This window comes from Rhinopithecus roxellana, chromosome 17 (genome assembly GCF_007565055.1).
Source record: "Rhinopithecus roxellana isolate Shanxi Qingling chromosome 17, ASM756505v1, whole genome shotgun sequence".
In the NCBI taxonomy this organism is placed as follows: domain Eukaryota; kingdom Metazoa; phylum Chordata; class Mammalia; order Primates; family Cercopithecidae; genus Rhinopithecus; species Rhinopithecus roxellana.
The window spans coordinates 22,852,609-22,877,050 of record NC_044565.1 but is presented as its reverse complement, the minus strand read 5'-3'; the positions used below and the strand labels follow the sequence as shown (position 1 = coordinate 22,877,050).

The 24,442-nt window shown below is 42.2% G+C and overlaps 1 protein-coding gene and 1 pseudogene across 14 annotated transcripts in view; one reads left to right on the top strand and one right to left on the bottom strand.

Annotated features, from left to right (window-relative positions):
- The window catches only part of AAK1 (AP2 associated kinase 1), a 182,025-nt gene that overhangs the window by 45,442 nt on the left and 112,141 nt on the right, over nucleotides 1–24,442 (top strand). The window lies entirely within an intron of this gene.
- Nucleotides 313–9,464, bottom strand: LOC104665729 (annotated as a pseudogene).

Here is a 24,442-nt window from a genome sequence, read left to right as displayed (position 1 = left end):
TGAGCTTATAATTCAGTGTCACTTTTAAGAAATTCTAGTCTATGGACATGTTCAAATTGGTCTCATTAGTTTCATTAGCAAAAACCACCAATTACTTTATATTTAATTCTTTTGAATATCATCTTTAAAGAGCCTGACTTGAATTTTGTCAAAATAAATCCTACCTTAACCCTCCAGTTTCTAGTTTGTGGGTTCTTCATGAGTTTCAGTTCAGTGTAAGCTAGCACACGGACCTCCCCATGAATTTTCCACAACTTTAACACTTTCCACAAAGTGTCACGTCCGTCTCCAGGCTTTTGGTGGAATGTGAAGTTAATAATGGCGTGTGATGTTCCTTAGCATAATCTACCAAAAAGTGATGATCTCCTTGAAAGAAAAGTCATGGGCTGCAATCACACATCTGAGTTGACAGACATCCACATCAACTCTACATAAAAAGAAAAGGGGTGGGACGTAGCGGCTCACACCTATAATCCCAGCACTTTGGGAGGCTGAGGCAAGTGGATCACTTGAGCTCAGGAGTTTGAGACCAGCCTGGGCAACATAGCAGGACCCCAGTCTCAACAAAAAATACAAAAATTATCTGGGTGTGGTGGTGTGCACCTGTAGTCCCAGCTACTCGGGAGGCTGAGGTGGGAGGATCACTTGAACCCAGTAGGCAGACGTTGCAGTGAGCTGAAATCACACCACTGCACTCCAGCCTGGGCACTAGAGTGAGAACCTGGAGTATAAATATCCACTTTTAAGAAATTCAAACAGATCCTGACATAAACGTCTTCAAACTTAATGGGTTTTACATGACTCATCATTTATAGATCCTTGGCACCAAACCTCTGGACATTATATAACCCAACATACTGCAGTATGGAGGGAACACCATGAAAGGATACTTCTGGTATAAAATATGGGGGTTTTGGTGAAATCCTCTGTAGGAATAATGGTTACTTAGAGGATAACCTGTGAAAAACTTCTCTGGTTTCAGTTTAAAGGATACTTTACTAAATTTCAAATATTGATGGAAACATCAGTGTCTGTATTCATGATGTACTTGCATTGGGGCAAAACTCAGTTACCCACCTGAATACCATAATGGTTTTCAAGGTCATGTTATTATATGTATCCAAAACATCTGGTTGCATTATGTCACCATAAAGAAGGTGTTCACCCTCTGAGCACAGTGCTAACATTTTGTCTTCCCTTTCAGATATAACGTAAGAATCTCTTATCTCCACCAAAACTTTTTTTTCATCTCAAGTAACTCCAGTGGCTTGCGTGGCTTTCATATTTGAGGGATGGGGGTTACTGGGATGACGAGAAATGGTTGGTTGGTTGGTTGGTTGATTTTGAGACAGGATCTCACTCTGTCGCCCAGGCTGGAGTACAGTGTGGCATGATCATGGCTCACTGCAGCCTTGACCTTCTGGGCTCAAGCGATCCTCCCAGCGAGTAGCTGGGACTAGTGGCGCATGCCACCATGCCTGGCTGTTTAAAAAAAAAAAATTTTTTTTTTTTTTTGGTAGAGATGGAATCTCCCTCTGTTGCCCAGACTGGTGTCGAACTCCTGAGTTCAAGTGATCCTCCTGCCTTAACCTCCCAAAGTGTTGGGATTACAGGCATGAGCCATTGCACTGGGTACAGAAATGGGTTTTGATGAGAGCAGTTTGAATGCTCTCAAAATGCAAAGCGAAGGTATTGTCTGTAAATTGTCTCATACTCCAGAAGCACATCCAGTTTACATGTTCTGTCACATTGTAGTGGGGGAAGGCTGAGGTAACACATCACAAGGAAACTCAGGAGCAATAGCAACAGGAGATCCCATGTGAGGGATCCTTGTGACATCCTACTTGGAAGGGCTGTCCAGGGAGCTGGGGCTGTCCAGAGAGCCGGAGCCATCCTTAGCAGCTCAGAAGCGTGCGAGCTGCAGGTTCTTCCTCTTGATTAATTTCCTGTCAATGAAATACTTTCAGTTTCACCAGTTGAACATTTAGCAGTATGTAGTTTTCAAAAATAATGCTACCAAAAAACAGAGAATCTCAGATTGGCTTAAAATTCTGCCATATACGCCTTATAAAACACACACCTGTAGAATTTCAGATGAGATTAAAGCACTAGCTGAAGTTTTTTGTTGTTTTCTGTATTCCACGCTTTAAGTAAAACACTCAGATTTGCTGTGAACACTATGAAAACAGAAAAAAATAAAAAATAAAAAGACACCATTTGGTAATATTTCCCTTTGTAATAGCTTTTCCTAACAAAGCAGCCACCTCCTAAACACAGGTATTGGTAACACCCTCACCTTCTACTCCCCCGCCACCATGGCAAAAACCCCCAGCCACTCCTGTGGGCAGTCGAAGGCAGAGAGTGCACCCTGGGACAAGACAAGGTGGCCAACATGGAGCTTCAGCCTGGACTCACCACCACATACCCCAGCATTCTTCCGCATCACCCACGGCCCCACCAGGCTCCTCCAGCACTCACCTGAGCAGGGAACTGCTAGTCACAGAGGCCTACTCCCTGAGGTTTGGTTGCTCAGCTCCTGCCATGTTCCAGAAAAGCATGAATGGTCCTAGTGGTATCTAAGATGGTGAGTCCTTTCCAGAAGGTTTTAAATTTACTTTGCCCAGATCCATCAGAGGAATCTCCTGTCTGTGGCAGCTATTGCCTTATGAAATGTATTTCTTAAATAATAATACTTGAAAGTCAAAATTCCCCAGGCACGGTGCCCCACTGCTGTAATTCCAGCACTTTGGGAGGCTAAGGTGGGCGGATCACCTGAGGTCAGGAGTTCGAGACCAGCCTGGCCAACATAGTGAAATCCTGTCTCTAGTAAAAATACAAAAATTAGCTGGGCGTGGTGGCAGCTGCCTGTAATCCCAGCTACTGGGGAGGCTGAGGTGGGGAGAATTGCTTGCAGCCGGGAGGCCGAGGTCTCAGTGAGCCAAGACTATGCCACTATACTCCAGCCTGTACAACAGAGTGAGACTTTGTCTCAAAAAAAAAAAGAAAAGAAAAGAAAAGAAAGTCAAAATTACTCCTTGATCCTTGAGCTACAGCGTGTACAGAATGTATGTTGTGTTAGCAGGTATGAAAACATTAATCTCCTTGTGCATCTCCATCAGAGCTCTTGGATGACTAGGTACATTGTCAAGGAGCAGTAATGTTTTGCAAGGAATTTTTTGTTCCTGAGTAGTAAGTCTACAGTGGGCTTAAATTATTCAGTTAACCATTCTGTAAACAGATGTGCTGTCATCCAGGCCTTGCTGTTCCATTTGTAGAGCACAGGCAGAATAGATTTAGCATAACTCTTAAGTGCCCTAGGATTTTCAGACTGGCCAATGAGCATTGGCTTTAACCTAAAGTCACCAGGTGCATTAGTTCCTAACAAGAGCGTCAGCCTGACCTTCTCAGGTTTGAAGCCAGGCACTGACTTCTCTCTAGCTATGAAAGTCTTAGACAGCATCTTCTTTCAATATAAGGCTTTTCATCTCTGTTGAGAATCTGTTGTTTAGTGAAGCCATCTTCATCAATGGTCTTATCTAGATCTTATGGATAACTTGCTACAACTACATCAGCATTTGCTGCCTCACCTTGCACTTTTATGTAATAGAGATGACTTCTTGCCTTAAATCTCATTAACCAACCTCTGCTGGCTTCAGACTTCTTCTGGAGCTTCCTTACCTCCTCAGCCTTCATAGAATTGAAGAGAGTTAGTAGTGTCTAGCTCTAGATTAGACTTTGGCTTAAGGGAATGTTTTGGCTGGTTTGATCTTATATCCAGCACACTAAAACTTTATCCACATCATTCACGTAGCCCTTCAAATTTCCTTCAAGAGGCTGGGTATGGTGGCTCACGCCTATAATCCCAACACTTTGGGAGGCCAAGGCGGATGGATCATTTGAGGTCAGGAGTTTGAGACTAGCCTAGCCAACTTGGTGAAACCCTGTCTCTACTAAAAATACAAAAATAACTAGCCAGGTGTGGTGGTGCGTGCCTGTAATCCCAGCTACTCAGGAGGCTGAGGCAGGAGAATCGCTTGAACCCAGGAAGCAGAGGTTGCAGTGAGCCAAGGTCACACCACTGTACTCCAGCCTGGGCAACAGAGTGAAACTCCATCTCAAAAACGAACAAAACAAAAAGAAACAAAATCCTAACTTTTTCCATGCTGATAGTGCTCACGCAAACATGGTGAACATTCCTAAAACCCGCTGGACTTTTGTAAGAAGTGTGGCAAGCACCAACCCCACAAAGTGACACAGTAAAGAAGGGCAAGGGTTCTCTGTATGCCCAGGGAAAGCGGCATTATTACAGGAAGCACAGTGCTATGGTGGGCAAACTAAGCCGATTTTCTGGAAAAAGGCTAAAACTACAAAGAAGATTGTGCTAAGGCTTGAGTGTGTTGAGCCCAACTGCAGATCTGAGAGAATGCTGGCTATTAAAAGAGGCAAGCATTCTGAACTGGGAGGAGATAAGAAGAGAAAGGGCTAAGTGGTCCAGTTCTAAGTGTTACCTTTTCTTTTTTTTTTTTTTTGGAGATGGAGTCTCGCTCTGTTGCCCAGGCTGGGGTGCGGTGGCCGGATCTCGGCTCACTGCAAGCTCCACCTCCCGGGTTTACGCCATTCTCCTGCCTCAGCCTCCCAAGTAGCTGGGACTACAGGCGCCCGCCACCTCGCCCGGCTAGTTTTTTGTATTTTTTAGTAGAGACGGGGTTTTACTGTGTTAGCCAGGATGGTCTCGGTCTCCTGACCTCGTGATCCGCCCGTCTCGGCCTCCCAAAGTGCTGGGATTACAGGCTTGAGCCACCACGCCCGGCCTACCTTTTCTTTTATTATGAAGACAATAAAATCTTGAGTTTATATTCACTTAGAAAAAATTCCTTCAAGAACATTTGGCTTACTGTTTGGTACAAGAGGCCTCACTTTCGGCCTGTGGTAATTAGACATAGTAGTGTTCTATTTCTTCAATAGCCACATTCCTGGCAGTAGTAACCATGAAAACATGGCTCTCTGCTATAGTGTTACCACACACCTCTGTCATGTGGTTAAGTATAAAGCACTGAATTGCAAATCATTTATTTTGAAATTCATTCATATAAATAAACAAGTAAGTTCAAAGTTATCCTCATGATAACATGACTGTCCTTCAAATTTCGATAAGTTTTCTTGAGTTGCAAAGAATTATGTGGAGGTACAGCTCTTGCCCTAAGGGGCTACACACAGTCCACAGGATCCTCCTGCTTGAACTAAAGCCCTTACGTGGGCGCCAGATGTCCGTGGGCATATGTCTTATTTTTGAATGTCTTTGGATGTATGTGTTACGGTGGAGACAGTTGAACAATTGTGCTAAAACCTTGCTTTGAATTTAGAGATATATACCACTACCTCCCCTCCCCTTCCCAAAGAAAAATTTGGGACAGTAGAAATTGGGGGCAGTAGAAAGTGCTCACAAAAGCCGATTCCAACTTGTACCTTAGGAGAGACCCTGTCCCCTCCCTCAGTCTTTTTTTCTTTCTCATTTTTATTAATGAGTTCTTATACTTTTGATTTACTGTTGAATTAAAAGCAATACATTAAAATGGAGAAGGACTCCAACGTGACAGTAATGAACAATGGCAAGAGCCACTAAGGTCAAAGACAGAAATGTTAAAGCTGGCAGAGGAGTTAAAAGAATTGCAGTCTGGAGCTACCTAATGAGTGAGGGAAGCAGCATCGTATACTCTAGTAGCCTCTGAGGCATCCCAGCATTGAGTGAAAAACGGGTAATAAATGTTCGTAATGATTTCTCCAGTTAACTAGAAAAGGTGGAATTTTATCCAGTATGCAGTTTGGAGCATTGAGATGTAAGTAGTAGCTTATCTTGAAAACTTTTCCTGCAACTAATTCACATTAATTGTAAATATTTAGAAACATGAAAGAAAAAATATATAAAACTGCTCATATCACCCATAGATTTAATTACTTGTAACACGTTGGTATGGTATTTAGCTCTTCAGCCCTTTTCTATGTATAAAGATAGTATATAATAAGATATATTTGCATATTACATAAAATACATGTTATATAATATATATACCAAATTTATGTGTGAGAACATGAAGCTTGCTTTTTTGTTTAAAAAAAATTTACTTGGGTAAAAAGACAATAAAAAGTATACCCTCTTAACTATTTTGTAAAGCCTGTTTTTTAAAACTCAATAATATGTTGTGAACATTTTTCCATATCACTGAGTATAGATGTTTATTTTAAGGCTGCATGGATATACCATAATCTAGTTAGTCAATTTCCTAGTGCTAAATATTTAGGTTTCCAACTTTGGTTATTAACACTGCATAAAGCATCTTTAAATATATGTACTTCTATATTTCATCAGAGTCCCAAAATAATTGTTGGATCAATGGATGTCTACTTTCTGAATGCTTCCAATGTATATTATCAAAGCACACTTCTGTTTCACTATACTCTTGCCAATATTTGATGTTATAATTCTTTTAAATTAATGTTTATGTAATTTAGTCTTTAATACTAAAAATGCAAACAGCAGTAGAAACTAAAGTCAATGAGAAAATTCATTTTAGGGAATGTGATGCATAAAGTTATTCAGGCTTATAAACTAGCAAACCACTGGTTCTGTAAGAGAAGAACTTATCAGTACAAAGGCATGATTAGCCTTAAGATGCTCACTTGTTCATGGAGTGTACAAAATTCATATAAGTCTTCATGAATGTGAAGAAATGCCTCATAATTTGAAGAAGAGATGTTAAATTAATCCAGTTATCATAAGCCAAATCTGTGAATCTAGGGTAGAACTGTGAATCTCAGGGTAGAACTTTATTGAATTTTGTGTAACATTTTTGATGTTGAAACTTTTTTTCAGTTGCCGCTAACTTTGTGGGTTTTGTTTTATTTGCCACAGAGAAGTTTCACATTTTAATGAGGAAGAAATGAATCAAATTTTTGGTTACTCTTTTCATGTTATGTTTATAGAAAACCGTCTCTACCTCCAAAGTTATAGTACAGTTGTAATTTTCTTTTAGTAGTTCTACAGTTTTATTTTCGACACTTAAATCGGAAGTTGCAAACATTTTTATTAAATAGACCGCTGTTGTGAGGGACTGTCCTGTGCACTATTAGGTTATGGGCATCCCTTGACCTCTGCCCACTTGATGCCAGCAGCACCCCTTGTCTCAGTTGTGACAACCAAAGATGTCTCCAGATATTGCCCCTTGCCCTCTTTGGGCCAAAACTAGCCTCTCTTGAGAAGCAGTGGTATGATAAACCTTAAAGTGGGTTGAGGCAATACCCAATAAGAAACACTGGCAGGACAAGAGACCAGTCATTGGCTGAATGGAATACTCAAGTAGACCATTTCTTGAAGATTGTATTCTAGTCTAGACATTGTAGAAACTGGGAATTTGGAGCAGTCTTCCTTTTGTTGCAGTTTTGGATTCCAAACTGCAACAGAAGATCTTGGTTCTTCTTCTTCACTTCCTCATTTGCTCTTATTGACCTCTCTGTGGACTAGAAGAACCAGGAGAGGGTAACTGGGAGTTACTAATAAAAATGTTAGGAAAATTGTCAGCAGATGCCTTGGTGACATCTTGTTCCAGCTTTGCAATTTAAGCTCCATTAAACTGGCTGTGGTCTTTGTGGTTTGAAATAGAGAACAGGCCGGGCTCAGTGGCTCACGCCTGTAGTCCCAGCACTTTGGGAGGCTGAGGCGGGCGGATCACGAGGTCAGGAATTCGAGACCAGCCTGACCAAAATGGTGAAACCCCGTCTCTACTAAAAATACGAAAATTAGCCAGGCGTGGTGGTGTGCACCTGTAATCCCAGCTACTCAGGAGGCTGAGGCAGGAGAATCGCTTGAACCCAGGAAGCAGAGGTTGCAGTGAGCTGAGATCACGCCATTGTACTGCAGCCTGGGTTACAGAGCAAGACTCTGTCTCAAAAAAAAAAAAAAAAAAAAAAAAAAAATATATATATATATATATATATATATATGTATATGTATATATATATGGAACCAACTTTAACCCCCTTGGCTCCAGAATAAAGTGATTTATGAGTCTTTTATGAAGACTTCATCCTACAACATAGTCTGATTTCTCTTTCCCTGGTTTACCATGGTTTATAGGAATGATACTTCCATGCCTTGGTGGCATACGGTAAATCTCTTGGGTAGGGTCACAGTGGTGTTGATCAGTAGACCTTACTGGTTTTGACTGATCACCAGTTATTTCATGCTCCTGTTGAGCTTGGGTGCTGAACTGGGCTTCATTTTCTTCTTTGCTGTTGTGACCTTTTGAATTGAGTTCTTTCTCCACTTTGTGCCTAAATCTCCGTATTTCTAAAAGTCATAAAGAGTGATTGTGGTGATATTTATAATGTTAACTCCTTAACTGTAGATATTCTAACTACAGTTTAAATAAATGCTCCATGCAATATGGACCTAGAAAAGAGATTTGCCTCTTCCAATCTTACCAGTCTTTCAGAAATCATCTGAAATCTATTCCCAAAAACACTTTCCCTACCAATCCAGCTAACATTCATCTTTCCATAGTAGGTGCTTGATGTAGGCTTGTATTTTTTCACAATGTCTCATGTCTTATCACTCCAATAAAGTTTGTGTTTTGGGGAGGTGGGAATGGAGATTGGAAGAGACAGTACATTTTGTTGCCATATTAAATCTCTCATGATTTCTTTCATTTGATTTTCCTACTAATTTTAAGATTGTTAGGATATACTTATTCCCATTTTACAATTGTGAAAATGAAACTTTAGAGAAGTTGAGACTTTTCCAGTTAGTAGATGGTTAAGCCAAAGATAGTATGTATTGATATTGGGAATCCTAACTAGAAAAATTGTGCAAATCTAAAAATGGTTTTTGATTTGCTTCTATATCTGCAATATGCAGAATCTCAGTGTTGCCAGTTAAAGTATTGAGACATCTAAGCCTGCTATATTAAGTAGGCTATGTACAAGGTTAGTGGGGATGGCTTATGCTGAATCACTCCTGCCCTGGCTCTGTCCTCCAGGAAGGACAGGCACTGCGGAATGGCAGTCTGGGGGTGGGTGTACAGACTGATCAAAACAGTGTCTCTGTATAGCTTTCTTGGAATGTGTGCTCTCTTCTGTTCTCAGGCATCTTTGCTAACCAAAGCCCCCAACATCCTTAGCATTTCTGCTGCTACGGAGAGGACGTTGTCATAATACCAACGAAAACTGGGTGGTTTAGGGGCAGGCTCCAGTTGGCCTCTTTTTTCACGTTTCTGATATGTACTGAAGTGACTAGGAAGTTAATGCGCCTTGTCTAGTGTGTGGAGACTGTAGAGAATGACATGATGTGCTCTGCTGGAGGAAGAGGATTGAGTCTTGTTTTTACCTGAGCTCATGCAGTGACAGCGAAGCTCCCAGCTTATCTTCCTGTCTGGCTTCCATTGCTGGTTGTCCCTAGTGAGCAGAGCCATTCAGAGGTTTTTTGACTTATTCCCTGGCCTGGCAGAGCTAGTCTTCTATGATTTTTTTTTTTTTTTTTAATCAGAACCAGTTGGACTGTGTTCTCTTTTTATTATCTTGCTTGACTTTCTTCTGTGGAGATAAAATGGAGCTACCTTAAAACAAAGTAGGAGCTGCTCACTTCCCTGTGCCTGACTCCTACTCCAGGTGCTTTGTTATCTATACCTGAACGCTCAAGGAATATCATTCCTAGGGATTGCTCTTGGCTTTCAGGACACTTCCATCAGCTTTTCGGACCCAATACCCCTCTACTTTCTTTTTCTTTTTCTTTCTTTTTTTTTTTTTTTGAAAAGGAATTTTGCTTTGTTGCTCAGGCTGGAGTGCAGTGGCACTATCTCAGCTCACTGCAACCTCCTCCTCCCGGGTTCAAGAGATTCTCCTGTCTCAGCCTCCCGAGTAGCTGGGATTACACGCATGCGCCCCCATGCCCGGCTAGTTTTTGTATTTTTAATAGAGACGGGGCTTCCTCATATTGGTCAGGCTGGTGTCAAACTCCTGACCTCCGGTGATTTGCCCATCTGGGCCTCCCAAAGTGCTGGGATTACAGGCATGAGCCACTGCACCTGGCCCCAATACTCCTTTACTTTCTTTGAGTTGCAGTGTTGCATCTGATCTGTTCACAGTCCCTAGTACTCCTTTTCCTGCTGATCTTTCTAGGTCTTGACTCTGCCTCGTTGCTTGACTGCTACCTGATTTCAGAGTCCAATCATTATATTTTCAACTTTGTCCTGTATATGCTTCACTGCTTTTCTGGAACTCTGTTCAGTTTATTTCCTGACTTTGACCCATCTCCACCTAGTGCCACCTTGTTTCCTGGTCTAAGGACTGTGCAACTCCTCTCCAGTCGGCCACATCTCTGACCAAGGGATTCAGTGAAAACTCTGGTTTCTCACCTGAACTTTGATCTTTAACCCCAGCTGACACTAGTCATGGCCTTGTGATCAGGCTCAGAAAGAAGACTGACTTCATGTGAACCATGTGAGCATATTGTTTATATATCTCTCAAGATGGATTCCTTCTATTCTAAAAGGCATCTAAAAAGCAACGGAAGTTCTTTTGAAAATCAGAGGCTGCCTTTTTGGTAGCAGTTCTTTCATTTATTGTGTAGAGGATCCAGATTGAGCTCTTTATAAAATATTCTCCTACATAATGTACTGGGATAGTCCTAACAATAGTAAACCTTGATCCACAGATCACGTGTGCCATTGGATAAAAATAAATAATGCAGAGGAACTCAATAAGACCAGCCTGTTTAAAGGAGACATCATAAAAACCTCCATTAAAAAAGCAAAAAAAAAAAAAAAAAAAAAATCATGTAGCTGTGGTAGCAAGTATAAAACAAATGTAAGAACTAAGGAGTAACAAAATGATGCAATTGGCTCAGCACCCACAGATGGTTTCAGATACACTCAGATGTCACAGGCATCCAGGACTAGGCCTGCTTTGATCATTTGGAGGGTAGGATTTCTGGATACCTGCATCACCTGAAGCCACCTATTGCTGAAACAAATGGTTATAACAGAGAGGGAGTTCTTAGTTAAAAGAGTGGGTTTTCTCTTCTTTCTTACTATAAGGGATGGGGAAACTGATGTCCATGACAAATACTGAAAGTGGAGCGTGTCCTATATCAGCAAAAGTTCCCATAACTAGAGTTTTTCTGAAGGTGCAGGTGATGTCAGGTACCCACCTGATGGGTCTTACTTAGGAAAGAAGGGGGTGGAGGAGATAGGGATGAACATTTGTTGAGAGCCTCTGTGTTTGGATGTGTGCCGGATGCTTTATGATGCTGTCTCACATAATCTTCACTCTGTGGAACAGGGGCTGGTTGCTCATTTTATATGTGAGCTCAGGTCATGTTACTATGCAGTGTTGGCTTTGGGATTTGAACCCTTATCTAACTCCAAAGTCGTGCTCCTTAGAAATGAGGCAGGTTTGACTGGACATGGTAGCACATGCCTGTAATCCCAGCACTTTGGGGAGGCTGAGGTAGGAGGATCACTTGAGGCCAGGGGTTCAAGACCAGCCTGGACAACATAGTGAGACCTTGTCTCTACAAAAACTTTTGAAAAAAAGAAAAAAGAAATGAGGCTAGGCATGGTGGCTCATGCTTGTAACTCCAACATTTTGGGAGGCCAAGGCAGGAAGATCACTTGAGCCCAGGAATTCAAGACCAGCCTGAGCAACACAGTAAAACTCTCTCTCTACAAAAAATTTTAAAAATATTAGCTGGGCGACTGGGCATGGTGGCTCACGCCTGTAATCCCAGCACTTTGGAAGGCCGAGGCAGGTCAATCACCTGAGGTCAAGGAGTTCAAGACCAGTCTGGCCAACATGGCGAAACCCCGTCTCTACTTAAAATACAAAAATTAGCTGGGCCTGGTGGTGTGCCCCTGTAATCCCAGCTACTTGAGAGGCTGAGGCAGGAAAATCACTTGAATCCAAGAGGCGGAGGTTGCTGTGAGCCGAGATCCCACCACTGCACTCCAGCCAGGGCAACAAGAGTGAAACAACATTTCAAAAATATATATATAATATATATATAAAATATAAATATATATAATATATAATTATATATAATATATGTAATATAAATATGATATAATATATAATATGTTATGTATAATATATTACATATATTATATATATATATAAGCCGAGCATGGTGGCAAGCCCCTGTAGTCCCAGCTATTCGGGAGGCTGAGATGGAAGGATTGCTTGAGCCCAGGAGGTCGAGGCTGCAGCGAGCTGTCATCATACCACTGTACTTCAGCCTGGGCAACAGAACAAGACCGTCTCTTTAAGTCTTTTTTTTTTTTTTTTTTTAAGGAAAAGAAATGAGGCAGGTTTACTTTAGAAAATGAAGGCTGCTGGCTGGGTGCGGTGGCTCATGTCTGTAATCCCAGCACTTTGGGAGGCCAAGGTGAGTGGATCACGAGGTCAGGAGATCGAGAGCATGGTAAAACCCCATCTCTACTAAAAGTACAAAAAATAAGCCAGTGCGGTGGTGGGCGCCTGTAGTCCCAGCTACTTGGGAGACTGAGGCAGGAGAATGGCGTGAACCCGGGAGGCAAAGCTTGCAGTGAACCGAGGTCGCGCCACTGCACTCCAGCCTGGACGACAGAGTGAGACTGTGTCTCAAAAAAAGAAAAAGAAAATGAAGGCTGCTGATTTGGGCAGAAAGGCAGGAGATATGGAAGAAGGACCCGGCCTCAAGTCCCTTTTTCCTTGAAGCATTTGAAAGCATGGTGCATTGGTTCTCACAGCTAGCTGCCTATTAGGCTCACCTGCGTAGATTTTAAACCCAGCCACCCCCACCCCCCACCCCAAATCCACCACCCTCAGGATTTTGAATCTCAGTAGGTTCCAGCTGGGAAACTGGAGAATTATATTTTTAAAAACTTCCAAGGTGATTCTGATGTGCTGTTAGGATTGAGAAACTTGTCTGTGTTTCTCAATGGAATGAGAACAGTGGAATGAACATGAGCCTGGGAGTGGCTCTAGAGATAATCTTTCCAACTCTTTTGTGATATAGGAGAGGAAACTAAGGCCCAGAGATCTCAGAAGCCAGACGCTCCTTCATTCAGTAGTTACCCAGCATTGACTTTGTTATTCTAGGTGATTCAGAAAATGCAAAGAAAAATACTTTGCTTGTCTTTGAAGAGTTTTTAGCCTTAGATCACATAGCTGGTTAATGAAGAGCCACAATTGGAACCCAGGTTTCCTGATGTCTTTTGTGTTTTTAAGCCTTTTGAATATTATCATTGCCAGGCCCTCTTTGAGATCCTGGAGCTCTGTAAATGGTTCCTCTTAACACTGTGGTAAGTTGCCTCCAAAGCCCATGGTTCCCTTGTGCCAAAAGTCCCCTGCCTGCCTTTCTGCCTCATTACCAGCCTGGTATTCAACCACCCACTTTGCCTTAGGTTCATAGGCCAACAACTTTTCAGTTGACTGCTTTGTTCTCAGTTCATTTTTAAGCATCTCACCTGGAAAAGGCCTGAAAAAGCTGCATAATGATTATTTTAGAAATGTAGTGCTTGGACAAAACCTGCCCCACTGGTGGTCACCCTGATCTCTTTGCTATTCTTTTTAATGAGTTCATAATCCTCTGGTTCATCTCACAGTGTTCTTGTAGACTGCATATATTTCGGAGTTTTTCCCAATCAGGCAGAGGGTGGTGCCAGAGGGAAGGTGGAGGGAAGTGTTGTTTGCCCAGCACTATGCTAGGCCCACTTTTGTATATTTTTTTCTTTGCTGCTTTTCAATAGCTTTGGGGGAGAAAGTTTGTACATCTGTAAACTATGGATAATAACTGAGGCTTATAGATGTTAAGTGGCTTTCTCAAGCTTATGTAAACAAATATCATTGCTAGAAATCAAACCCTGGAACCTACCTTCTGAAAGGTCATCCTGTTTTCCTAGTACCATATGCCACATTGTATGTAAAACTTTTGATCTAGTCCAAACATATTTTTTGGGTAAGTGATTCTTAAATTTGGTTTCTGGTATTTTTTAGTAGGTTTTAGAACTCAAGGCTTTCCTCTAACGATGCAGGAGAGATACAGGACTCTAGAGAGGAGGGTAGTGTTAGGTATTGGAGTCTGAGAATTGCAGCGATGGCAGACACCAAGCTCCTAGGCCAGCCCATTGGAACCATGGGCCGACCTAACCACTATCCCAGTCCAGTGTCAGAACTTGGAAAACTCGGTGACCAAACAAATGTTAACCAGAGGTCCTTGGGGAGTCAGAGGTGGTGTGGGGACAGGGACCTCTAGCTGAAGAATACCTCCAGGCTGGGCGCAGTGGCTCACACCTGTAGTCCTAGTACTTTGGGAGGCCGGGCTAGGAGGACTGCTTGAAGCCAGGGATTTGAAACCAGCCTGGGCAACAAAGTGAGACCCCATCTCTACAAAAAATAATTTAAAAAAGAATATCTCTCATTATATGTTATGCCAGTTGGAGATCATAGATCTCTCCTTTTCATAGAGTAGTCTCTTTTTATAATCCTCAATTAAAGCTTGAGTTTTTATGTCATTTTTTTGGATAACACTTATCTGGATCTCTCAGTTTTTGAATCTACAAAATGATAACTTGGGTTTATTGTGATGAGGAAATGGGAACATGTATGTAGATGACTTTTGTTCACTGTAGACTATTCGTACAGATATGAGACAGGTATGAGACCCAGGATCCCTAAAAACAGATTGGTAAGAATGGCAGTGTAGTTGTTGGGCAAAGGGAACAGTGATTTTTAGAGTGTGGATAGCTCCAGGAGAAGGAGGGAGACCAGAGTGGGGATGCTGCATTGGAAGTGAGATGGAAGGCTTTAGATTTCTTGGTGAGTAATCGAGGGCTCTGAGTGCCTGGGGTTGAAGGTTGAGGGAGTTCCAAGACTTGATGCTGACTTGGGATCTTACTGAGACCAGCCGCTGCCTGTGTGCGTGAGGACACCACCTTGTGCAATCTAGTTCAATGGTGAGTCACCAAGAGCCTGACCTGACACCTAAATGTGATGTCCCTTAGAAGTCGTGTCATGTGATCTAACATTTACGCTTGAGTCCTGTATTAGAACCAGTGCAACTGGGGATGGGCTTGAGTCAAGTTCCCAACTTGAAACAAGTTGGGAAACCAAGGCACCAAGAGAAAAAGTTACCTGTACAAGTCTGGACTATCCAAAACTGAAGCTGAAAGCAACCTTCTAACTCTGACTTTCCTATACTCTTACCCTGTTTCTTTTCTTTTATCAAAACATGGTATTACCGAGTTCCCAAGAGCGAATTATAATTAAAGTAACCACAGTGTAAAGCTCATCAACCCAGAGTCTCGGAATGAGGTGGAAAGAAGCTAGTTAGAGAAGAGGTATTATGTAATGACCTAATTATGAGGCCTGCCATCTGCTTAGGAGTCACGCCTGCCTGGTTAGGATTCCCTGATTGTGTTTTTTAAGGAAGATGCTAGATTGTTAAAGAGGGTAGGGAGAGAAGGTAGCTATACCAGAATCATTAGGGCCTGTCTTGAAGGAGGCAGGTGGGTTTTTTGGGGAGGGAGATGAAGCAGCTATGGAGGGCTCCAAGCAGATGTTCCCCATTAGCTTGGAGAGCAGTGTAGAAGGTTAACTATTCTCTAGAAGAGGTTCCTTACTAGGGAAGGGTGGTCAGGTGAAGCTGGCTGTCAGAACATAGCTGAGACCCCAGGTTTACCTGGAGAGACAACTAAGACATTTTTTTTTCCATTCAGGAGAAAGAGTGAGAAATCCGCTTTATTTTTTTAAGTGGACATTTTGTGCTGTGGATGAAGATCCGTATCTTGAAAAAATATCCAGAAACTTGAAAAAGTGGAACGAAGTCAACTTAGAATAGAAATACAAACCGCAATGCTCTGGGCACTTAATGAGTTGCCTCTAAAGGGACTCAGGGCCAAGAATCAGATGGAAAAATTGTACACATATCAAGAAAGTGGCAGCTGAAGAGAGTGAGTCTTTGGTCCCACTAGGGGCATAGCTCTGATGCTGAACGGGCTCTTTGGACTGTCAGCCATGAGGCTGAGACCTGGGAGGATGTGGACACACTGCTTGTGCTGCTTGTACAGTAGACATACAAGGAGTGACTTTCAAGGAAATTATTAAACTTCCTGAACACTCAGAGAATCTTTAACAGAAAATCTCTTTGCCTTCAGGTTTCAAAAATGTGCCTATATTAGGGAGATCAGAGTGATTGGAGCATAAAGAGTGAATAGCCCCAAGGAAGTAATGCTTTGCTAATTCCTGCCTCTACTTCCCACCTGTCAGGGAGCTTCTTTTAATTTACTTCCGTCCTCTGCTCACCACCACCCTCCAGTATGAAAGCAATGTTGTCTTTTAAAGAATTCGTAATTCAAATCCCTGTATAGAATTTTGGAGGCTGGTATATTTCGTATCCCTGAAGAATCACCAAAATGTGGGAAATATCCAGCTCCAAAGGTGAGAGATGTTTATGTCCCTCACTTTTACTTTATAAATAAGGAAACTGAGGGCCAGTGAAGTGTAGTGACTTGCTCAAGGTCATAGCTTGTTATTTGTGGAACTCGGACTACAACTAGGCCTCCTGACTCCTGATGGTTCTTTCTGTTGCCTTTTGGTATCTCTCACATGGAATTTTATTTGAATTGCTGCCAGGGGTTCTGTGGCTGTGGCAGTTACACATCATCACGGTGGGTGTAACTGCACCGTCTACAGATATAACCCTGTAGGGGTAATATGGGGCTCTCACTGGTGTCTTAACTTCCAGCAACAGAGTCCTCAGAGCTCCAGGGAAGAGTTTTGAGATGCTAGACATCAGCATTCTTTAAGTTCGCAATGACTTTGGAACAGAAAATTTTATTTCCACATCTGAAGTCTGTCTCTTCTCTTCCCTTTGACCAACACTTCTTGTTGGACACCATTTGTGGAGTCTGGACTAACCTTGTGTCTTTCACTTGATTTTTTTACGTTCAAACTTTAGCTTGAGCAGACAGCTGGCAAGAGGTTTCTCTGTAGGATCTTGAATAGCCATTTACAATGTGGGTTATGATATTCCACCCCCACCCCGCAGTGGCAGGTCTTTTTAGGGGAATAGGAATTTGCAAAGTCATTAGCTTCCTTCCCTAGACTAAAAGAGCCAGCATGGGTGAACTTCCTTACCACCTCTCCCACCCCCAAACCACTGGTAGGGTTTATTTAATTTAGTCTTGTGCATATGCGCGCGCGTGCGCACAAATACGCACACACAGAGGTTTTTCATGTATAGAGATACTCTGATTGTATTCTAAGTGTTCTCAGTATACTGCAGTTTCTACTTCTTATTTCAAAGAGATCTGAAATAATTTCCGCATCCTGGGCCAGTGGTTCCCTAAACTGGCAGATGATCTGTGTTGTCTGTGAGGCTTTTGTAAAAAATAGATCCAGGGCCCCACTCGGGCTTGCTGAATCAGACTCTATCAGCATTTAGCTATTTATTTACTAAGTACTTTATCAGTGATGTAATACATACTTTGTAAATTAGATACTTAATAAGTGGCTTATGAATTTTACAAAATGCAAAAGCCAAAATCTATCTTTAAAAGAATGTTTTTTCACACGACACTGATTTATCTTCAAAAATGCACTTTTTTTTTTTAAGACAGGGCACTCTGTCACCCAGTGTGGAATGAAGTGGTGCAATTATGGCTCACTGCAACTTCAACCACCTGGGCTCAAGCGATTCTCCCACCACAGCCTTCTGAGTAGCTAGGACCACAGATGCACACCACCACGCCTGGCTAAGTTTTTAAAACATTATTTTGTAGAGACTGGGTCTCGCTGTGTTGCCTAGGCTAGTCTCAAATTCCTGGGCTCAAGTGATCTACCCACTTCGACCTCCCAAAGTGCTGGAATTATAGGCATGACCCACCATGCCCAGCCCAGAAAAGATCTGTTTTTAACCTAAAGAAAGTGTTTTGTGTCAGTTTTCAACCTGTTATCATAAATGTACATTTTTTAATTACTCCCTTTTTTGAAGCTCTGAATTAAAACATTGCTCTGCAATTTAGCAATCTCATTTGACACTCTGCAGGTGGGCCAGTCCATTTTCAAATGAGCCATTTTCAAACATTTAGAGAATACTTTTCACTATTCATCCTGATTGCAAAAAAAAAAAAAAAAAAAAAAAAAAATACATTCACTCTACAATGCCACGCTGATTGTAGTGCCCTGTTTTAAAAAAAAAAAAAAAAAAACTGGCTGGGCACGGTGGCTCACTCCTGTAATCCCAGCACTTTGGGAGGCTGAGGTGGGTGGATCATGAGGTTGGAAGCCAACATGGTGAAACCCTGTCTCTACTAAAAATACAAAAATTAGCTGGGTGTGGTGGCATGTGCCTGTAATCCCAGCTATTCAGGAGGCTGAGGCAGAAGAATTGCTTGAACCCGGGAGGTGGAGGTTGCAGTGAGCTGAGATTGTGCCACTGCACTCCAGCCTGAGAGACAGAGTGAGACTCTCTCAATAAATAAATAAAATTAAAAAACAAAACCTTTTATCCTCTTAACAGGCTCTAGATAAATTCATAAGTTACTTATTAAGTAATGTATAAAGCATGTATTATATGTACTTCTGTAAAAAAAAAAATCATGTTTGTTAATTTGCTTGTAAACTTGCATAGTTTAAAAACTTGTAAAAAAAAAAAACACAACCCTAAATATGCATTTGACTGTCCTTGGCCTGGTGGTGACCATCATTTTGCATATTAGACTGAATATAGAAAAAGCACACATACTCTGCTTAAAGAATGTAATGCATTAAATCCTTTATGGAGTTCATGTAATTCAGTCTTCTGGTTTTATAGATGGGAGAATTGAGATCAAGTGAGAAGAAGTGAGTGGATTCAAATGTATTAACCAAGACACTCTGTGGGCACATAACAGTTATCTACTTAAACGAGCTGAAATAAAAAGGAAAATGTGAAAAAGACAAGTTGGTGGATGTCTCTAATGGAACCTGAAGCAAAAGTGCTACCACCCCTTGCCAAGGGTCTGAAAGTAGGAAGAAAAAGGCCATCAGGAATGTTTCTCTCTGTCTCATCTCTGCTTTTTTTTCTGCTCGTGCTTTGGTCTTCTTTTTTTCTGCAGACAGGCTTTCTCTGTTCAGTATTCCTATGGCTCTATGGTTTCCATACAGCTCCCACTTTTCACTTGCTGTAGTTTAAAGTTGTCTGCACATACTTATACCAAATTCCACTTTTCCAGGAGAGAATCTGAGTTTCCCAGTGTGGATCAGATGTCCATGATGGTCCCATGAAGTCTGGCAAGGATGGGGAAAGGGTATTCTTTAGTACAAACATAACTGGTGGAGGAGAGGGGATGTCCAGAGAAAGGTGGATCATTGAGTTGCACAGACCCCCACCAAAGGTTTCTGTTGTGAAAGTACACTAAGAAATTCTAGTAGTCTAGGAGAAAAATGAGGAGGATCTGAAATAAGCCAATGGCTGTGAGTATGGGCAGAAGTTAGCAGACTTGAGAGAGATGGAGACGAATCATCAAGGTTTGGTTGTTAGTTGGATATTGGGGAGAGAGAATTGCTGAAGACAGGAAATGGGGTAGATGGTGGTCACAGCACTGGGGAGCACAGAAAGGGAGGTTGGGAGGTATGTGTGGAGGGGACACATGGGGTTTGATTTCAGTTTTAAACATGTTGAGTTCGGGGTGCCTGTGAAAATTACAAGTGGAAATGTTTAACAGCTTAATTGAGAAAGTCAAATATATGGGTCTGGACCTCTGGAGACAGTTGTCAATATTATGAATGTAATTAAAGGATATTTAAATGCCTAATGGGTAAAATCAGCCAGGGTGCATTTATAGAGTGAACAGAGAGGACTCAGGACTGAACACTGAGGAAACACTGGCAATTAAGGAACAGGAAGAAGATGAACAATTCTAAAGGAGATCAAGAAGTAGACAGAGATGTAGGGAAATACTGAGCATGTCATGTCCTTTTCTTTGGAAGCCCAAAGGAAAGAGTGGTTTTTAAAATTCTTTATTTTAGACATGGTCTGGCTCTGTCATCCAGGCTGGAGTGCAGTGGCACAGTCTTAGCTCACTTCAACCTCCACCTCCTGGGCTCAAGCAATGCTCCCATCTCAGTCTGCTAAGTAGCTGGGTCTCTAGGCATGTACCATCACACCCAGCTAATTTTTGTATTGTTTGTAGAGATGGGGTCTTTCCATGTTGCCCAGGCTAGTCTCAACCCCTGGGCTCAAGCAGTTCTCCCACCTCAGCCTCCCAAAGTACTGGAATTATAGGCATGAGCCACCAGGCCTGGCTGGAAAGAGTGATTCAAGAATGTCACCAGTGAAAAGTGCTCAGTAGCTGACACACAAGGTACTGTCTGAAAACCATCCACTTGATTGAGCCACATAGAGGTCCAGGGCCTTGGAGAGGGCAGAATCTACTTCATGAGAGGTTTCTGAATGGGGAGAGAGTGAGAGAATAGACAGGTTGAAATGTCTGTCTGTGAAAGAGAGGAAAGGGGTGGTAGCTAGTTGGATCAAGAAAGAGGTGAAGATATTTTTGTTTCTTTTTATGATCAGAGAGACTTGGAGCTTGTTTAAACACTGGTGGGAGAACGGCAGTAGAGAGGGAACAGTTTCTTCAGGGAGTGAAGTCCCTAAACGGAGAGTGATGGGCTCTAGAGACAGGAGGGGAAGCCAAGCTGGGCTTCAGATACAGGAGACTTAGAAGCGGGGAATGTAAACGTTGAGGGATTTGGGACGTTTTAGGACTTGAGAGTGTTGGTAGATTGGGGTGGTGGAAAGAGAGGAATGGTGGCTCCTGTCAGTGTTCAGAGATTTTTAAATGGCATTTTTGACCCTGAAAGTAGCTTCAGATAAAAAAGTGGGTAGCTATGCTGTATAGATCAGTGAGAGTTGGGGAGGAGGTGGTGCACCTGCAAGCGAGATCTGATTGCATTTGAACTCTAGTCTGAGCCAGGTTGTTGATGTGCTCAGCATCGGACTCTCAGGTTTCCTTAGGATTGAATCACTAATTGCCATGAAGCAGGGTCTGACCACAGTCAGCATCTCTTACTATTCAGCATTCAGAGAAAAGCCTAAAGGCATCCTTCTATTCTATATTTCACTGAAAACATTTTCCACACCCCCATCACATCTTCTTACTAATGTAACCCTATCGGGATGTGTGCAAGATCTGATTTTGTCTAATGCTAACCATTTTTCACTTCATCTAAAGCCCTGGACTTGTAGTAATTAATTACCGCTTGAAAGCTGAGAGGTGAGGTGGCCCTGTTTCCTTTTATAGCCCGAGGGAGGGAAGGGGGTGGAGAATGCAATGAATTCTTCCTCTTCTCCACCTCTGGCCCTTCCTTCCACCTCAGACCACATTGTCTTGGGAGACTGAATTTCTTAGGGTGCCTTAGTGAAGACGAAGGTGAAAGGAATACCCAGGAATGGTGAAAATAAATAGAATTTCAGAATAAGTCCACTATCTCCACCATCCCTGCTCCCTCTCCAACCTACAGCGCTAGCCCCCATGGGAATGTGCTGGCTCTTGGTCTGAGTCCCTCCTGCCTCCTGTGGAGACAGTTGTGGTGAGTGAGGATTAAAAGAGATCTTGCCCTGGTCTCCTGTTTTGGCACAGTGTAGATTGCACCCTGCTTCCAGCTGTTGAGACAAGTACAAAGGACAAGAGTAGGGGTTAGGGCCAGGAAGGAAAGAATGTAACTCAATCTTTGTAGCCGAAATCCCTACCACAGCCTAGTCTGGGAAATGATCTCCACTGTGTACCAGTAGTTCTTGGCACTCTCCCATATCGCCACTCAGGTCTGCCTGTCATGGAGGATAGAGGGGAGGTTTCACCTGGAATGAGTGTTAGGGCACCATTTCTCCCTCACAGCGGGGGAGTAAATTCTACAGAGTAGTCTAGTTCCTCAGGATGGCACAGTGCCCCCTCTTAAGTACGTGGGGTCGGAGATCAGACAGTGGAAAGTCAGGTGAATTTCTTGCCGTGTGGTGTCTCATTTTCCTTATTGGTAAACTGGGCCTTGAGTCTCTGATGAGTGATGGGTAACTTGGTGAGAAAAGCACAGTAGAACATGCTGGAGGATCCTTTTGTAGGTGGGCTTTAAGAAATGAGCCTGCTAGGCACAGGCCAAGAGCACTGGGCAAACAACCAGATTTTGGGCAGAAGACAGGGGTTCTGCTACTCAGAGTGAACCTGCAGTTGGTTCCCCGTCGGCAAGACTGGTGTAATAATACTCGCCTCACAGGCTTGTCATGAGGATGCAGTTAGATAATGCATGTGAAAGTACTTGGCGCAGAGCTGAATCTCAATAGTGCTATTTTTGGATGTGTCCTAAACAGATGTGCTGTAAAGTAGCTGGAAGATGTGAAGGTCTGGTAGGGACTAGGCCATGTGGTCTTAATGCCATGGAGAATTATATTGCATGTATGTTTCTTCCCCTTTATATTTGGATTATATTTGTGTTGTTACCAGAGCAGTTTTTCAGACTGCTGTCTAAGGTGGAGACACTTCCATGATCATTTATTTGATCTTGTAGAAATGAGGTTCTAGAGGCCATTTTTTTCTAGGCGTGTATGGAAATGCCACCAGGTGGACCTAGACTTCGGTAAACTTCTCATAAGCATGGTGAATTGAGCTAATCATTTTAATTTACTCTGATTCACTTGTTTTTGGAATGCTTATATGTTTATACCTCCATTGAAACTCAAGCATAAAACTAATGCGGGAACAGAAAATCAAATACTGCATCTTCTCACATATAAGTGGAAGCTAAATGATGAGGACTTAGGAACACAAAGAAGGAAACAGCAGACACTGGGGTCTACTTGAGGGTGGAGGGTGGGAGGAGGGAGAGGAACAGAAAAGATAACTATTGGGTACTGGGCTTAATACCTGGGTGATGAAATAATCTGTACGACAAACCCCCGTGACATGAGTTTACCTACATAATTAATAAACCTTCACATGTACCCCCAAACCTAAAATAAAAGTTAAAAAAAAAAACCTTAAGCATAATTGTTAACATATATGTATCTTAAAATAGTATTCTGTTAAAGACTATCACTCCCCTTGTGGTTAGGGAGGGGTTGTCAATCATTGTATATTGTATATTTTCTTAATGGATTTTTCTATTTTAATCCCAGAAAGTCACTGGGGGAGAGACCTTGGGCTAGTGGGGAGTGAGGAGGGTTTTGTAGGAGTTGTGGTCTGGCAGGGCCTAAGAGAGTGTGTGGGTTTCTCTAGACCAGGCTATTCCCCTCTCCGGGCTACTTTCATTCTTCTTTTGTTCCTTTTTAGGGCTGGCATTAGAGCAGACAGGCATTGGTGTGCCCCACTGCCCTCACCATGATGGAGGGGTAGAAACATTTTCTAGGAAATTAGCCCATCGGGATTACAGTAAGCAAGAAACAGATTAATGCAAAAAGTCTTCCGTGAACAAAGTATCAGAATTTAAAACAAAGACAGGATCAGTAAGTGTGCTGAGCCTAGCCATATTGGAGCCTGAGGCAAAAAGAAAAATCAATACTGAAATACTGATCCTGTCTTTATTTAAAAATTTGAAATTTGTAGCTGGACACGGTGGCTCATGCCTGTAATCCTAGCACTTTGAGAGGCTGAGGTGGGTGGATCACCTGAGGTCAAGAGTTTGAGACCAGTCTGGCCAATGTAGCAAAACCCCGTCTCTACTAAAATTACAAAAATTAGCCTGACGTGTTGGCGCGTGCCTGTAATCCCAGCTACTTGGGAGGCTGAGGCAGGAGAATCGCCTGAACCCGTGGGCGGAGGTTGCAGTGAGCCGAGATCACGCCATTGTACGCCAACCTGGGCAACGAGGGTGAAACTCTGTCTCAAAAAAAAAAAAAAAATTGAAATTTGTTTATTTTGGATTTTATTTGCCCTAATTTCAATTTTAAAAAATATTGCAGTAAAATAGTATTTATCTGGACTACTAAGTTTTTTCGGCACCTTTCTAAATTTTGTGCCTCTAGCAAGTACCTCATTCCTCTTACCCTAGTCCTGGCCCTGGTTTTACACCAGAGACAAAGGAAGTTTTCCCCTCACATAATTCGGTTCATTGATTGGTGCTAGTGTGCTTCGGGTCCTTCTTGGAGGGTCGCCTTCTTAACAAGCCTCAAGTTTAGAGGACAGCTTTTTCTAAAAACAAACAACCAAAAATGTATTTTTATAGAAAAAAAAGATAATATATGGTTATTATAGGAAATAGATCATCATCCACAGGTAACTCAGTCTTAGAAGTTGTTTGGTTTCAGTCACAGGATTTTGTTGTGTGTTTTTTTTTTTAGTCTTATATATATATATATATATTTTTTTTTTTTGTAAAGACAGAATTTTGCCCTGTCACCCAGGCTGGAGTGCCGTGGCACAATGATAGTTCAATGTATGAACTA